We start from the raw sequence: 18,061 nt of genomic DNA, 5'->3' as shown, positions 1-18,061 counted from the left end.
TTTAATAAAGTATAAATAAATAAATAAATAAATAAATGAGGATTGCGGAAAATCGGGATATCTGGCGCAAACATGGGGAGGCTATCTCCAGCAGTGGACTGCAATAGGCTGAACTGACTGACTGACTGAGCAGAGCAAGTACATCTCGATCTGAAGGTAATTGATTCAAACTTCAACGTGATTAACATCTAAGATGCTAATTTAAATGACAAAAAAAAAATCTAATAATTATGAAAATATTGGATTTTGTATTAGTATTAATCTTATTGTTTATTTCCCTAATACCGGAATAGGTCAAAGTAGTCGACATCATCTTTCGAATTGTTAATATTAACGATTATTCAGTCGTCATCTTCATTATCTATTTCGTAGGGTAGTTGCCCTATAAATATTGTTATCATTCAAAGTTATGCTTCTAATAATTTTAAAAGATTGATTGTAATTTCATTAGATTGTAGTTTTCTTAATGTGATTATTATTTATTGAACTGGAAAAACATAAAGATGGAGACACCATCTTCCGAATAGTTAATACTAATTTTCTGATTGGGCAGTCGCCATCTTTGTCATGTATTGGCGGGATTGTTGTCCTATAAATATGATAATTCGTAAGTGAAGAAGTTAGTGTTTAATTATTGTTCGGCTAGCGTTGCTGCTCGATAAGTGGCGTATAAGTGATTAGTGTGATGACATGTTCAACGTAGTTGAAAGTGTGTGTTTTGAATGAATAACTATAGTTTTGAAGTGAGAAATAAATGTTGCGTTGAGTGTTTTCAGTAGGGTTTTAAATTTCAGAAGTGGGATAGACAGTCGAAATATTTCGGCTTTCGGACTCTAGCCCACAACAAGTCTTGGTAGTGTTCAGTAGTGTTAGTTATGTAAGAAAATTGTGTGTCATTTATGCCGTCATCAAGGTGTTCGCACGAAAGATTGCGCGATATTTGCGAGAGCAAACAGCTCGTAACTTGGCAGACAGGCACAAAAATCTGGCGAGCTGGTTCGTTTAAGGTCACGCAAGTCAGGCCATTGCAGCCGCCACCACGAACTTCACTTGCGGAGCTCACCTCGTTCCAGCAGACGAAATAGACGTGAGCCAAGAAATCATGCTTCGAGTCGAGATGCTTCAGGTGAGTCCTTTCATAGCAATAAATACTTATCTAATTTTGTTAAAGTCTTACGGTCATTAGGTAATGATAAGACAAACGAAAAATTTGCTTGTAACAATAATATACCAGAGTTGGATTCTACCCCCAAGGAACAAACAATTGAAATATGATTACACAATGTTAACGAATGTACAGTTATATATAATTTTACAGACAGACGATACATTTTGCGTTACATAAGTTGACAGGGTAAATGAGACCTGTACTGTATATAATTGTGGTTTCAAGGTAGAAGCGACTTGTACCACTGTGTTAACCTTCACGGTTTCAGAGTATATGAGGCCTGTACCGTATATAATGGTTTTAGGGTAGAAGCGACTTGTACCACCATTGATATTTTTTTACTATATTTTGTTGTGATTATATTCTAAAGTTAAGTTTTTTTTTCTTTTTGTTACTAATGGAATTAAAAAAAGGTATTATAATAATTGTGATTCGCTATTATTCACGGGGACATGAATTTTGGCGGATGGCCGAATACATTACTACATATAATCTCCATCTTTGTTATGTATTGGCGGGATCGTTGTTCTATAAATATGATAATTTGTAAGTGAAGAAGCAGTTATTGTTTAATTATTGTGCGGCTAGCGTTGCTGCTCGATAAGTGGCGTATAAGTGATTAGTGTGATTCACTAATCACTTATACGCCAATATCATATTCAACGTAGTTAAAAGTGTGTATTTTGAACGAATAACTATAGTTTTGAAGTGAGAAATAAATATTGCGTTGAGAGTTTTCAGTCGTGTTTTTTTTACACTATGAATTAAATGAATGAGTGAGTGAATGAAAATTAAAAAACGAATGATTATTATTTGGTGTAAGATTAGATAAATCATAATGTGTGGATCAATTGACGCTGTATTTCATGCAAGATATTAATAATTTTGTATTAAAATACTGTTTATTATTTAAAAAGAGATTCTTGCCGATTCTTTTCTACAGAATCTACGGCTAAGATCTAGACTAGGAAAAACCAAATTAGAAAAACCGAATTATGGGGTTTTTGGGTGTGGAGGGCGGAGGGTGTAGGGGAATCTATACAAGGTAACACTGTCACACCTCAAAACCCCATGGTTATGGAGATATCCATGGTTAAAGTTTTGAGGTTAGAAGAAGAATTTAAAGCTATTATAATACCTTTGAGCTCGTACTGTTTGCATTGTGTGACAAATCGACACTTTTAAACAAAATAACGCGTCAGACATAATATTCTAATAAATTAGTAACATTGCGTGCTAGAATAAAGGTTTAGAAATTCGAAAAATACCCAAAACCGAATCGGAGCACCCCACTGTCCACGTGGTCTTGGTCTGTCCTACCCCTAGAGTGTTTTTTTTATGCCGCGGAGGCGCGGAGGGAGGGCAGCTATCGCCTGCCGTGACAAGTGCGGAAGGGCTGCACTTCCCGCAGCGCCGGAGCCAAGCGTTCCTCTAACTTTCGAAATTCTTCTTCTAACCTCAAAACTTTAACCATGGAGATCTCCATAACCATGGGGTTCTGAGGTGTGACAGTGGTACCAGGGATAGCGTTCCCCACCCCCCCTTCTCCCCACGGTCCCGAAATTCGGTTTTTCCTAATCTAAAGCTTTACCGAATCTACATTTAGAATCGGTGGTAACTTCACTTTTGACGTTATTTAAATTTTTTATTTATTTTTATTAAATTTAATTTTAATAAATAAAGCTATTTTTTATTTTTGAACTTTGTGTTCATATGTGTTAGAGTGATCGAAAATGGGTTTTTCTCTCATAATCGTACGCCTACTTATTAGTTGCGGTGTAAAATCTGATACTCAAATATTAAGAAAAATCTTTAAGTGTTACCTTATTTAGAAACTTCTTTTTGCTTTAGCATCGTAAGTTTTCTTAACGAGCGTGAGTGATGAAGTCATTTGATTGCTTCATCCTGCTACAAGCGAAGTTGTAGGATGAATGCATTTCGTCCCTTACACGGGATAAGAAGACGCGTCAAAGTATTTTTTTAAAATTCAAAGCTTATGGGTATCTAGGGGATATCTATCTATAGTACCTGTTGCGTTTGCGGTTGTGGGTTCGATCCCCGCACATGACAAACATTTTTATTAGCCATACAGGTGTTTGCCGTGGTCTGGGTGTTTGTGCAGTCCTTGTGGGTCTCCCTACCGTGCCTCGGAGAGGACGTTAAGCCGTCGGTCCCGGTTGTTATCATGCACACCTGATAGTGATCGTTACTCGTAGTAGGTAATATATCCGCCAACTCGCATTGGAGCAGCGTGGTGGATTAAGCTTTGATCCTTCTCCTACATGGGGAAAGAGGCCTATAGTAGTGGGATATTACAGGCTGAAGCGATCTATTCACGATATCAAAGATTTAGTGGAAATCTCGCTCAGCTTAAAATTTGGCACCAAACGTGCATTGTGCAAGATTATATTGATAATCTAACATTATAAAACTGAACGTTTTCTTTGTTAGTTTGAACTCGCTAATCTGAGACATTACTGGTTCGAATTGAAAAATTCTTTTTGTATCGCATAACCAATTTGCCAAGGATGAGTATTTTTTTCCCAAATCACCGCATGTGAAGTCATGAAGCACGGTTTGTTTAATTTATAAAAGGTGTGTTAGCTTAGTCACGATAGCTTTTATGCGGAAATATGACTAGATTTAATACAAGTACATGATGATGTAATTTTTGTCTAATTATTGTCTATTATGTATTAAATAATAATTATATATTTTATTAAACTTTATACATAACTATTTATTTACTATGATATATTTATGTGGAGTTGTGCCAAGAATGCTGACAGCATTTCCCCGTTGAATCGCTACGCCGATTCCCTGGGCGAAAAAATGCACCAACCCTCTTGTCACCAGTGGAGGCAATAAGGCGAGGAGTTATCACATTAAAAAAAAAAGTAGCAAAGCTAAAAATTGTACTGCTACTCCAAGGTCCAAGTGTGTCGGCTGTAAACGGCACAAAGATATAATTTGGAATTAGTGACGAATATGCATTAAATTGATATAGTTTTATTGTAAGTACAGCTGTAGATAACGACACTTGCAATATATATATATATATATATATATATATATATATATATATATATATATATATATATATATATATATCAGTAATTGCTCGTTTATAGTACACATATCTGTAATTATGTTAATAATATTACAAAACATAAATATTATGATATATCATTGTTTATAATTAACGTGTCCAAATCGTAATTAAGATAATTTTGACACATACATATGTTTATTGTGTAATATTTAAAGACATAGTGTAATTAATGTAGAGTCAGCAACGGCAGTAAATAAATGTGTTTAGCATATGTACACACATGGTAATTTGTACCTAAGATGGCCTTATATAGATAGAAAAATATGGGAAGTGAAATGGTAGCACTGACTTGTTTGATTGCTTTGAGATGATTTTTAAATGTCAAGATTCTTAAGAAGTGTACTCTAGTCATGTGTCGAAGTTAACACACCCCTTTTTTAACCGATTTTTAAAAAAGGAAAGGCTCCAATTCGATTGTATTTTTTTTTAGGAATCTATTATACACTATTTTTTTATTCATCCTTAAGGATATTGTACACTTCCTATCCGTCACTACTATATCATGTCCTGTGCCCAAAGGTTATCTGGAAGAAATCGCTCTTCAGCGATAAGATCGCCTTTGTACATACTTTTTTTGTAATTACTACTGTTTGTTTATATTTTGGTGTACATTAAAGAATATATTTTTTTTTTTTTATGTAACGTACCTCAGAACTTTTGACTAGGCAGGGTCCGATTTTGATGATTTTTGTTTTAATCGAAAGGTGATGCGTGTCATGTTTGCTCATATAAATTTGATTACGATCTAGTAATTATGTTTGTTGGCAAACGACATAAAACCGACTTCAATTACATCGACAAGTAATACAACGTAGGTAGACGGAAAAATAGTCAAGTGAATACGCATTATCAAAGATTACTCCAAAAGGTGTAATCAGATCTCGATGAAATTTAAATGTGACCACATTGACTTTCGATTAAATTAAAAATCAGCAAAATCGGTACACTCAGTAAAAAGTTATGCGGATTTCCAAGGGTTTCCCTCAATTTCTCTGGGATTCCATCATGTAATCCTGGTTTCCTTATCATGTTACCACACTTAGAATATCTCCTTTCCAACAAAAATGAATTATCAAAATCGGTTCCTAAACGACGAAGTTATCCCCGAACAATAATATATACAGTCGAATTGAGTAACTTCCGCCTTTTTTGGCTTCGGTTAAAAAAGTACTTTTCGAGTTATATTTAATTTTTTTGTTTTTTTTTTCGTTTGCGAGCAAATACAATCATTTCATTTAGTAGTTTACATGTCTGCCGTTTAACAATTATTTCTAAACGTCTATTAAAACGTCATCATTCAGGACCAATTACCTCTGCATCAATTAGCCAAAACTGTACTTAAGGAAAACTAGCGTATATCAACTTATGTAATATAGTTTAATGAATGCAAATGCGCATAGCAATGATGTTATCAAATAAAACACAGTTACGACCTTAATAATAATGTAATAAAATGAAACAGCGCTATTTAGACCGTCCCGGCTACAAATAGAACCGGAATGAGAAGCTTCCTAGATTATACACATACTAGCTACTGTGTGTGACTTTGCTTGACATTTATCTATCTTCTTTCCTTTTAGAATAGCCCATCTACCGATGAAGGCTATATGGTATTTTTTCTTAAAATAAACGCGTGTGAATCCACGGGGCAAAGCTAATTTCTTATAAATTTATTATATTGATTAGACTACAGATGGATATGGATTAATATTCATAATCGCTTCAGCCTGTAATATCCCACTACTGGGCATAGGCCTCTTTCCCCATGTAGGAGAAGGATCAGAGCTTAATCCACCACGCTGCTCCAATGCGGGTTGGCGGATATATTCCCTACAATGAATAACGATCGCTATCAGGTGTACATGATAACAACTGGGACCGACGGCTTAACGTGCTCTCCGAGGCACGGTGGGGAGACCCACAAGAACTGCACAAACACCCAGACCACTGCAAACACCTGTATGGCCAATACAAATGTTTGCCATGTGTGGGGATCGAACCCGTAATCTTCAAGCTAAATATAATAATTAATTCAAATAAAATAAGTTTTGTCAAATAACCCTTCCCGTAAAAAGTAGATAAGATTATTTCAAATTTAGCTTACGGTCTAAAGTAACAGACTAAGCAAAAATTAAATCCTAAAAGGGGTGAAGCAAATTGAAAAGAAGATTGTCCCTTTGTGCTTGGACCACACTTTTATTTCTCATTTTCGTATTTCTATAATTTATATATTAACTGTATACATTTTAGTCTGTAATATCCCACTACTGGGCATAGGCCTCTTTCCTCATGTAGGAGAAGGATCAGAGCTTAATTCACCACGCTGCTCCAATGCGGGTTGGCGGAATATATATATATATATATATATATATATATATATATATATATAATATACTATGAATAACGATCGCTATCAGGATTGCTATTCAGATTAACTATATAAAATATTGAAATAATGTGAAGCCTTTATTTTAAGCTGGACAAAGATATATCTGTGTGAAATTTAGTTAAAATCGATCCAGTAGTTTCGGAGATTAGCCCGGATAAAAAGCATGACACAGGATTTTTTATATACAGATAGATTTAATGTTTAATAACAAAATAGTGCTAAAATTTTCGTTTCACTGTAAATCTCAGAAGCTTAAGATTAATATTTAAAACATGGATTTTATTTTGTAATTATTTGTTGAAACAGACAGACAAACATATTAATGTAAAAAAAAAATACAGGATAAGTTGTATTCATTTATTGAATAGGTGTAATTATAACATTTTGTATGACGTCAAAAAACTCAATTGGACTGTGCTTTTTTTATCATCAATTTATTTTATCAATCAAACTTGATTGAGATTTGACGAATACTTTTTAAGTTACCTCTAATAATACGTATTTATTTAATTATTTTTAGCCGACTTCAAAAAAGGAGGAGGCTACTCAGTCCGACCGAATTTTTTTTTAAAATGTATGTTCGGGGATAAGTTTGTCGTTTATGAACCGATTTTGATAATTTTTTTTTGTTGGAAAGGAGATATTCCAAGGGTAATACCATAATAACAAAACCAAGATCTGATGATGGGGTCCCGGAGAAATCGAGTGTAACCTTCGAAAATCGTAGTGACGACTAGTGCGTTTGTTAATTTTTTTCGTCTACCTACGTTGTTCGTTTCGTTGTTGTTGTCGTGTTGTACGATTTTGAAAATTCTTTCTTTGTTCGAAAGAAGATACCCTATGTGTGGTACCATGATAAGGATACCAGGATCTGATGATGGGATCCCGGAGAAATCGAGTAAAACTTTTGAAAATTCGCACAACTTTTTACTGGGTCACGTTTAAATTTCATCGAGATGTGATTACAACTTTTGGAGTAATATTTACTTGTCGATGTTATTGAAGTCGGGTTTTTTCGTTTGCTAGCAAAACATTTATTTCGTTAACTTGTACTTGTACTACTGGCGAGTGGACAGTATTATTTGTAATATAAACAAGAAGAACTTATTCAAAAATAATAAACAAATTATAAAATATATTACTTCTTATTATAATAAATATAAATTGTTGTAAAACATCATACCATTTACGAATATTTAATCTTAAATTTAAATCCCATCTCATTATTTATTTTGTCCACAAGCCAACTTTATTCAAGGTTAGGAGCTTATGATGAACCAACAAAGATATGTATTATTTAATTGATACACGTGTGCGTTTCTGCATGTCGTGTGTATGTATGTATGTATGAATCGTTTAGGTTTACTAGTGAAATAAACCGTGTCGGATTTAACTCAAGGTTATATGGTCGCAGTATGCAGATGCTTCCAGGAAATGAATGTTCAAGATGTGTTAATTAAAGTAGTCTTATTTATTGTTTATTTTACAAGAATTAATAAATAATTTGTAATAGTTATGTTATTGAAATAATAAGAAAGTGAAAAATTCTTTATTATTACTTTTTAAGCCAACAGGCAAATCTTTGTTTTTATATAAAGATATATATAGATATCATTGTATATTTTTTTAAATAACCATAAATTAGCATGATGTTACAAAGCCTAATTGTACGTTACTTTTGGACAAAATTGCTTTTTATACTAGAAATTGGTTTCTGTTATTATCTATTTCACAACGAAATTCAACAATTGCTATAAAGTGAAAATCAGCATTTCGATTTTAGAACATGCATTTAGGTAAGTCAACATACAGCGCCTTTTTTAAATTATTATAATTTGAGCTTTTTTATACAACTAGGGCGTAAAATTATACCTGTATGATGGTAAGCGATTACCGTAGCTTATAGACGCCTACAACGCCAGAAGCATCGTAAGCGCTTTGCTGGTCCTACCCTCGACTCTCCCCAGCAGCTCTGGTCACTTTACTCAACACAGGAACACAGCACTGCTTCAAAGCAGTATTATAGAGCTGTGATCTTCTGTAAGGTCAAGGTTCTTCCATCCGGGGTATAATTGGCTATATTATTGTTATTAAACCAGATATCTTTAATAAATCACCGGTAAATAAATTTAAAACATTTTTAAAATAAATAAAATTCACAGTACACGGTCAGATGCCAATCGTAACTCCACAATAGATTCTAATTAGTTTCAACCAATCACTAACATCGCTTCTTTATGGTATATATCAGAATTTAAATTTTATTACATTACAATAAAGTCCATTTTCGCTTACAACACATCACAAAGGACTGAAAGCAGTAACGTTGAGTAGCGAGGTGTGAAATTAAAGACTAATTTTATTATGAACAAAACAATTACAATAGAGGCTGACGTGGTTGAGGTGGTGTTGTACTGTGTGTGAAGATATTCAACTCGGTATATTATTGTATCGCTTTATATTTCGACATTTTTCAATTAAAACTTCTTTACGCACGCTTGATTTGGGGTGTTAGCTGGTGAATACGTGACGAGAGCGTTACGAAAAGTGTGATCGGGCGAGGTGAACGGTAGATGAAAGGGAGATATTAGTTAGACGAAGCTAAAAAGTTTTGCTTCGGTCGTGTAGTCTAACTCGTTTTTTATATAACTTATAGCATAGTTTATTAGTGTAAAAATGAAAGAAATATTGTTTGAGAGATTACTTATAAATTAAAGACACATTCGATACTCTGACTGTTATGATGTATTATTTTAACTGATTTATGAGAAGTACAACAATTACATTAGTTGTATGTATTAATGCGACTAATCTTATTTAAGTACCATAATTTTTTTTTTGTTTTTATCATGGATTGTCAAGTGTTTGTAATAATTTTCTGTGGAAACTTGATTGATTTGTGTTATTCTTGTATTGTTTTTATTGAAGTGTTGTGATAATTGTTTGTTTCCCAAATAAATAAAAAAAAAAATACTGTACCCAAATATGAAATATTTCATCTTAGATTTTTTACCAAATATTATCAACACACTTACAACATCACATTTCTCTGACAGGTTTCAGTTTTAAATACAACAACTAAACCCGGTGGCAAGAGACTGAAATTTTAAAACAATACAAAACTATACTAGTATGTAACTGTTTGATAACTAAGACGGAACAAAGTTACGTAACTTTCAGAATATGTGAAAACTGTTGCTATGACATATTTCACGATATAGACTACTATATTATCTTGCACTAGCTATATGTCCAGTGAATATATGACCTTATTATGAACAAAACAATTACAATACAGGCAGACACTGTAACAGTTCGTTTAGGCTGTTAATCACACACGACATTAATTTGATTTCGCTTTGATGAAAGCTATTTAATGAAATTCAGGTGTATTCAAACAAGTTTTTGAATTAAAAAAAAAATTTGAACGTTTAAATTTAAAATTCGCGAATTCCATTTATAATGTTTATAAGCCTGTGTATTTGTGTGTGTAAGCTATATTGAATACTAGAAATATTTTTTTAATCTATGTAACAAGGTTTGAAGTTCACTTACGTTAAATATTCTATACGTTATAACATCTTTTTAACTGTGGTAGGGCACAGCAGGAATTTCCTGCTCAAAATATGGAGCAGCCCGACTGGGATAGTACCTCCTTACAGAAGATCACAGCTAAATAATACTGTTTTCAAGCAGTATTGTGTTCCTGTTGGTGAGTAAGGTGACCAGAGCTCCTGGGGGGATTGGGTCGGCAACGCGCTTTCGATGCTTCTGGTGTTGCAGGCGTCTATAAGCTACGGTAATCGCTTACCATCAGGTGAGCCGTACGCTTGTTTGTCGACCTAGTGGTATATAAAAAAAAACATCTATTCTTGTAATATTCCCACCATGCCTCGTATAGCACGTAAGTCTGTCAGCCCCCGTTGCTGTCATAGATACCTGATGGCTATTGTTATTCATAGTTGGAAATATATCCGCAGACCAGCAATGGATCAGCGTAGCGGATAAGCTTCAATCATTCTCCTCCATGGGAAAAGAGGCCTAAATCGGAAAATGCTACAAAGATTCGATTAGTAAATCGACTCTCGTGAATTCATCCGTAAATAAGTTTACGGCAACTGCCCAATCTCTGAGTTATGGAGGGATTTAAGCCCTATAACTCTATAAAGCTTAAAACGAGCTCCTCAAACACAACCAATAAATTCTAAGATCGTAGTTCAAAACAATGGCAGCTGCTTCCGTTTTCTAGTGAATTTATGAAATAACGAATTATCCTATCAACGTTCCACTGCTGATTAAAACATCTTTAACCTCCTATTTTGGTAGATATCTCTACTACAAGGAAAGGTTATAATAAGATAGTTCTTTTAATATCAACTAAGTTGAGGAAATAATGCTATATTCGTGGTTATAGAAACAACAAATATCTTGAAAAATAAAGAATATACTTTGCTTTTTTAAATAAAACTAGATCAACAAAAATCGTACGGCTCACACGATGGTGAGAAAATATAGTAGCTTATAGACCCCTGTAACACCAGAAGCATTGCAGGCGCATTGCCGACCCTACCCCCAGTCTCCCCCAGGAGCTCTGGTCACCTTACTCACCAACAGGAACACAGCACTGCTTGAAAACAGTATTATTTAGCTGAACGAAAATTTTGATCGAATTTAATTATTCAAAAATCAAATTCAATAATTATTCAAAAATTTAATTATTAAAAAAAAGTGATCGAAATCAATTGAGGCTTTTATGAAAAACTTTTAAATTTTTAATCATTCAATATTTAAAGTATGTAAATAAAATACATACATATACGTATATATTTCACATGAAATTTCCAAAGCGAACTATCAAAGAGAATTTTATTCACTTTCTGTTTTCGATATTTTCGTCCTGAAACATGCATCGGGTTATAAACTATATGAGCACGGAATATTTACACTCGGTTTGCTAATTCGAAATTTATCAAGTTCGATATTTTTATTAACTTTTACTGAGGGAGTGTTTAAAGCGAGCGATCGAATCTAATTTTTTTACTTAATACTAGCTGCCCGGACAGACTTCGTTCTGTCAAAAGTAGGTAAATTAAATTAAAAAAAAAGAAATTTAGTACTAGAACCTTTCGTGGGTTTCGTAAGTTGCCGAATTGGTCGAGCCATTCTCAAATTATGCGTTTTACGCTTACGCTTCAGCCTGTAATATCCCACTACTAGGCATAGGCCTCCTTCCCCATGTAGGGGAAGGGAAGGCGCTCAGCAATATTTATTTTTATTTAAGGATAGGGTTAATGCTGAAACATTGTCTGAATGACAGCCTTAGGACGCGCATGAAATAATGTTTGTGTATGTATGTATTTAATTATATATTATATTAAATACAAAAAAAGTGAATAGTAAATTTTTTTAATACTACAAAGGTGGTAATTATGTCCACAGTCCGCTCGATAGTATGTGACTACCATAGCTTTTATGGACGATTGAAACTATAAGATTAAAAGCACGTTGTCCTCCTCACCCCTGTCTCCCTAGTGCATCCTTAGGAGTTTCGTCTACCTTACTCACCACAAGAACATAATACTATTTGAGAACAATATTATTTACTTACGTTCTTCACAAGATATTTGTAAGCTTTAAAATTTCATAAATAACTAATTTTTCAAAACCTAATGCAGTTTAGATCTAACAAAAGAATGACGCTGAAAACATTGAATTGAAAAGACCGAATGAATGAACGTATGAATGATTGAATGCAACCTAAGGGGTCTGTTTACGGGTCTCGATAAACGAAAGGAGATAAATAAAACATCCGTCTGTCGTGGTAAGCGCAGCTATGTGGAATTACGTTCACACACGACTCAGTCTTGACACGATTCAGTCTTGTAACATACCAGTACCGACATAGCTCACAGAATTAGCAAGTTGAAGTGGTAGTGGGCTGGTCATCTGGACCGATGGTCGTTGGAGCAGACGGGTCCTGGAGTGGAGACCGCTTCTTGGCAAACGCAGTGTGGGACGTCCTCCGGCCCGTTGGACCGACGATCTACGTAAGATTGCCGGTGTAGGCTGGATGAGGATTGCGGAAAACCGGGATGTGTGGCGCGAACTTGGGGAGGCCTATGTCCAGCAGTGGACTGCAGTAGGCTGAGCTGACTGACTGACTTGTCGACCTTTCTCCGTGTAGGAGAGGAGTTTGAGCTTAATCTACTATGCTGCTCCCCTGTTATTTGGTAGATATATTCCCTACTGAGTAACGTAACAATCGTGATAGTTCAACGTGCTCTCAGAGAAAGAAAGAAATATTTGTACAAAAAAAAATATCCACCCCAAGTAGGAATCGAAATGGTCATCGTAAAAAAATGATACAAGGTGAGTGTTGTAACTACAGTAGAAACTGTCTAACAGATTTTTTTTTGGAAAATTAATAAAGAATCTGGCTTATACTGCGTGTTATTAATACTTAATAATCATTATACAGTTATTCAGAATAGTATTATAAATTGCGTTACTGTAACGGCGGGTAAATGAAAAAGGAATACACGTATATTGTAAGGAAAGATTGGTGTGTAGTCCTTCAATGTGTTTTATTATATATTGCTTTTGCGCTGCAGCCTGTAATATCCCATCGCTGAGCATAGGCCTCTTTCCCCATGTAGGAGAAAGATCAGAGCTTAATCCACCATGCTGCTCCTATGCGGGTTGCGGATATATTTCCTACTATGAGTCAGTCTGGACATAGCCTTCCCAAGTTCGCGCCAGACATTTACTATGAGTAAAGATCGCTAACAGGTGTAAATGATAACAACATGGACCGACGGCTTGACGTGTTCTCCGAAGGGAGACCCACAAAGACTGCACAAACACCCAGACCACAGTAAACATTTTTACGGCAAATACAAATGTTTGTTATATGCGGGAATCGAATCCGCAACCGCCAGCGCAACAGCCACAAACCAGTGCTGTGACCGTTAATCCAACGCGTCATCTATATATTGGCGTAAACATATATTTAATAACATAAAGATACGTAGAATTCTCGGAGTATGACAAGAATTATCAACGAATTGTCTTATTGTGTCTACGATTTGAAAATCTGATTTCTTCAGATCCATCTGTCATATTCATTATTTCAGAATTCCGAATCGATTTAGTTAAAATTAAATTTTGAAATTTTTATATTATTTCAAATTAATGGATTAAGGGGGAATTGTTTGTGTGTTCCGTCATAGCTGCGTTTGCCGTTGTACGACAACGCGGTCAAATGAATAATTCAAGGTATAATCACCGTGAAAAGATCAAAGGACTTGCGGATGCGTATTGAAAGAATGAATGAATGGTACAGTCGATTTTGATCGTAAATTATTCATTCAAAATGTATATTTCAATGTTTTCGATTATCAGTCATAAATACATATATACTTTTTTTATCTTAGTTGACTTTTTTTTGCGTTTTAAAATACAGACATTTTACCGCGTGATACGCAAACAATATACAGACGGATAGATAGAAAAAAAAATGAAAATAATAATAATAATCATACAGAGACACCCATCAGTCATCAGAGACATTTAGAGACAAACATCTATTAGAGAGATTTTTTATTATTATATTATTATTATTACTAGAAATAAGCATTCAACGCAAACCTAACGCTTACCTGATTATTTAGAACGTAAAAACAGACATTTTTGCTTAGTTGGTATCTGTAATATAACTTAATTTTATATTTTTATTGTTATTGAACTTAGTTATAGCTTATACACGTATACGGAGCTTAGCGATAATGAGGCTTAGTTATAATTTATATGTCATTAGGTATAGCTGTGCTGTGTGGCTATGGCACTAAAGAATTTAGCCACCCCCTCTCTTCCCGTGGGTGTCGTAAGAGGCGACTAAGGGATAACAAGGTTCCACAACCACCTTGGAACTTAAGAAGCCGACCGATGGCGGGATAACCATCCAACTGCTGGCTTTGAAATACACAGGCCGAAGACGGGCAGCAGCGTCTTCGGTGCAACAAAGCCAGTACTGCGGTCACCAACCCGCCTGCCCAGCGTGGTGACTATGGGCAAAACACATGAGTTCACGTTATTTTTGGCGTAAACTTGTGGAGGCCTATGTCCAGCAGTAGTGTTGCCCAAATGCAAGAACAAGACGAGACTTAGCCAGTCTTGGTCTTGGTCTTGCGCCAATACACCTGGTCTTGGTCTTGGTCTTGGTCTTGCGCTCCCAGTCTTGGTCTTGGTCTTGGTCTTGCAGCAAGAGTCTTGCAAGTCTTGCAATTACCTATTAGTCTATTACTATTTATTAAAGTTTACTTTAAATCTTAGAAAAACGTATTAGAATTGGAACATTGTGAGCTTGAATTAACATAGCCATAGTAAAGATCAAGCAGATTAATAAATAACTGAAGATTTGATAAGAAATTCGAAAAATCAACTGACCTATATGTCGTTTTCCATGGAAGTAACTGTTTCTTAATAAACATTTATGATTTATAAGCTTACATTTGCTAAAACATGTAAAAAAACAAATTAATTACAATAACTTGACTGTATTTTAAAGAACAATTATCTGTCTAGAAAGAGATTGAAGCCTCAACTTATAAGAAATGTAATAAAAGAGTTTTACGATTTATCATTTATTTGAATAAAAAATAAAATACAACACAAATCAACAGCTTTATCATTAGGTTATGATACTTTATATCAATTTTTTTGACCAAGAATTAATACAAAGTAACCATCTGGCTGACTCATCACTTAACCTATTTCTATGTTTTCTAATTACTAATGATGCTTTAGAAAATAACCTCTCAGCAGGTACTGAAGTTGCAGGTATTGAGAGAAAATCACGGGCCATTTTCGATAAAATCGGATACTCTGTCTCATGCGTCCTCCACCAATCTAAAATGTCTTCCGAGCTGGCAGTTCTTGGTTTTCTCAGGTACTCCTCCAACTCGTCTATCACTAAGCCTTGAAGACAAGATCCAGATGACGTCGAGGGACATTCATAGAGTTTATCAAAGTCTATTACGTCTTCATCTTCATCACATACTTTATTTTCTTTTTCTGGTAATTCCAGAGATTTGTTCAGTGAGTGTAGACTTTTATATTCTTCATAAAGTTCATTGAACTTGCGCAGACTTTCTGTTTTAAGTTGCTTCCCCCACATTGTCAGGTCAAAAGTCTGAGCCTTATGCCTTGGGTCTAAAATTAAAGAAGTACAAGTGCTCGAAACACAGCTCAATTGGAAATGACTGGAATTAAAATAATTCCTTTATTTATAGTACGTTTCCTTGCTTTCTACCGCGCCGCCTCGCCACGTGCCGGCTCTATGAAAAGGATGCCGCCGCAAATCAAACAATGCCGCGTGCGGCGTACAAACACACACTAAATATTACCTACTTGTACAGACGCGACGCGTGAATAAAATATATGTAAAGAATTAGTGCCAATCACTATTCTTTACATATAAGTGAATGTTTTGGCGTACATCTATACTAATATTAGAAAGCTGAAGAGTTCGTTTGTATGTTTGATGACAGAAGTTTTAAAATAAATAAATAAGTCCTGAACGTCACTATACCTCCAAAGTTACTATTCCTCGTGGACGAAGTCGCGGGCACAGCTAGTAAATACTTACTCTCATCATCTCTCTCAGAGATATTCGCATTACCGTCTTCTCCATAAGGGCACACGGGGCCCGTGCCCAGGGCCCCCATTTTCAAGGGGCCCCGAAGGACCGATAATTTCTCTCACACATTTATTATCAAAACATTTTTGTCGGGCACATTACGCTTATTTCACAAATCAGTAATCTTATCAGAAGGTATTTACAGGGTATATACTACGCCATTATATCCATGACTTCCACAAGTTGTCCAGATACAAACGATAACACGAAAACTAGATACTTGACTAAAAATATTTTTATTCGTAAATTGACGAATGGTGAGTCTTATTCAGCAGCAAAGAAATCTGTATACTGTTATTGCTGCCGTCTATTTAATACCACTACTGGACGTACTGGATATAATGTAAGTTCTCCTAATGGATATAAAGATTGGAAGCATATAAGTAACTTACTGATAGAACATGAGAACAGCTTACAGCACAAGGAATTTATGATAAATTATGATGCAAGAATGAAAACTAATGGACGACTTGATACTGAGTTGCTGTCCCAATAAAAGACAGAAATTAACTATTGGAAGAATGTGCTTAAGAGCATTGTTGCAGTAGTGAAATTTTTGGCTTCGAGAGGTCTTGCTTTTCGTGGTGATAATGAGACATTAGGATCACAAAATAGTGGGAATTATTTGGGATGCTTAGAACTGATTAGTGAATTTGATCCTTTTCTTGCTGATCACATACAATACTGCGGAAATATCATATTCGGGCTGGTAAGTAATACAAAACTCTTATCGCAGGCTTTTTATTTTATTAGTAGGTAAGTACCTACGCTTTTTATATTATTTTATTAGTTTTGTAGAATTTTTTTACACGTTTCAAGTATATTTAAAAGTGGCTACAATATTTATTAAACGGGTGATATTTGAACACTTTTTGCTATTTTTTCTTGTAAAAACTTAAGAAATATAATGACTAAATGTACAATAATAGTACCTAAGTAATTAGTTTAAAACCATATAAGTAATCAATATTATAATATATACTTACTAGAATGAATTAATATGACATCTACTACCTATCCTTACCATTTTATCCTAATCATAATACTACTTGCGTGATCAGTATAATGTATTCATTTTCATTCTAAGCACTCTGAAACTTATTTATTCTTTGGAACACCTGTAGGTACTCTTAAAATTCGAAATTATTTTGCATGAGTATACCTACGCCCTATGGCGGCAATCAAATAGTGTCAAATGTTATGATTTCGGCGTGGCGGCAACGATTGTTTTAGATTTCAAAAGAAGCCACCGGCGCGTGTATCATAACCATGTACTTCCGAAAAGCGGCAAATTTCTTTGAGAAGTAAGTACAAAACCTTTGATGCCGCATTATCAAAGTGCCGATGGTTAAAACATAACTATGCATGCACTCAGTTTGATTTTAATAGATATTTTTTTATTCGCTATGTTTATGGTATTAGTCGTAATGCGCATAGGTCCAGTTTTTCATATTCTTTGATACAGTTTTTTGCGTCTCATAGAATTCCTAAGCGTACCTACCTATACACCGAACTGTTACACCTAACTACTCAGTGAAATAGCGCTAAGTCCTAGCTGCAAGACGCAAGAGTCTTGCAGGCTATGTCTTGTTCTTGCTCAAGTCTTGCACGGTCAGTCTTGGTCTTGGTCTTGCTAAAAATACGCGGTCTTGTTCTTGGTCTTGGTCTTGCAAAAACGCAAGAACAAGACCAAGA

This window comes from Melitaea cinxia, chromosome 17, assembly GCF_905220565.1.
Source record: "Melitaea cinxia chromosome 17, ilMelCinx1.1, whole genome shotgun sequence".
Taxonomy (NCBI): domain Eukaryota; kingdom Metazoa; phylum Arthropoda; class Insecta; order Lepidoptera; family Nymphalidae; genus Melitaea; species Melitaea cinxia.
Note: the sequence above shows the minus strand (reverse complement) of the source record.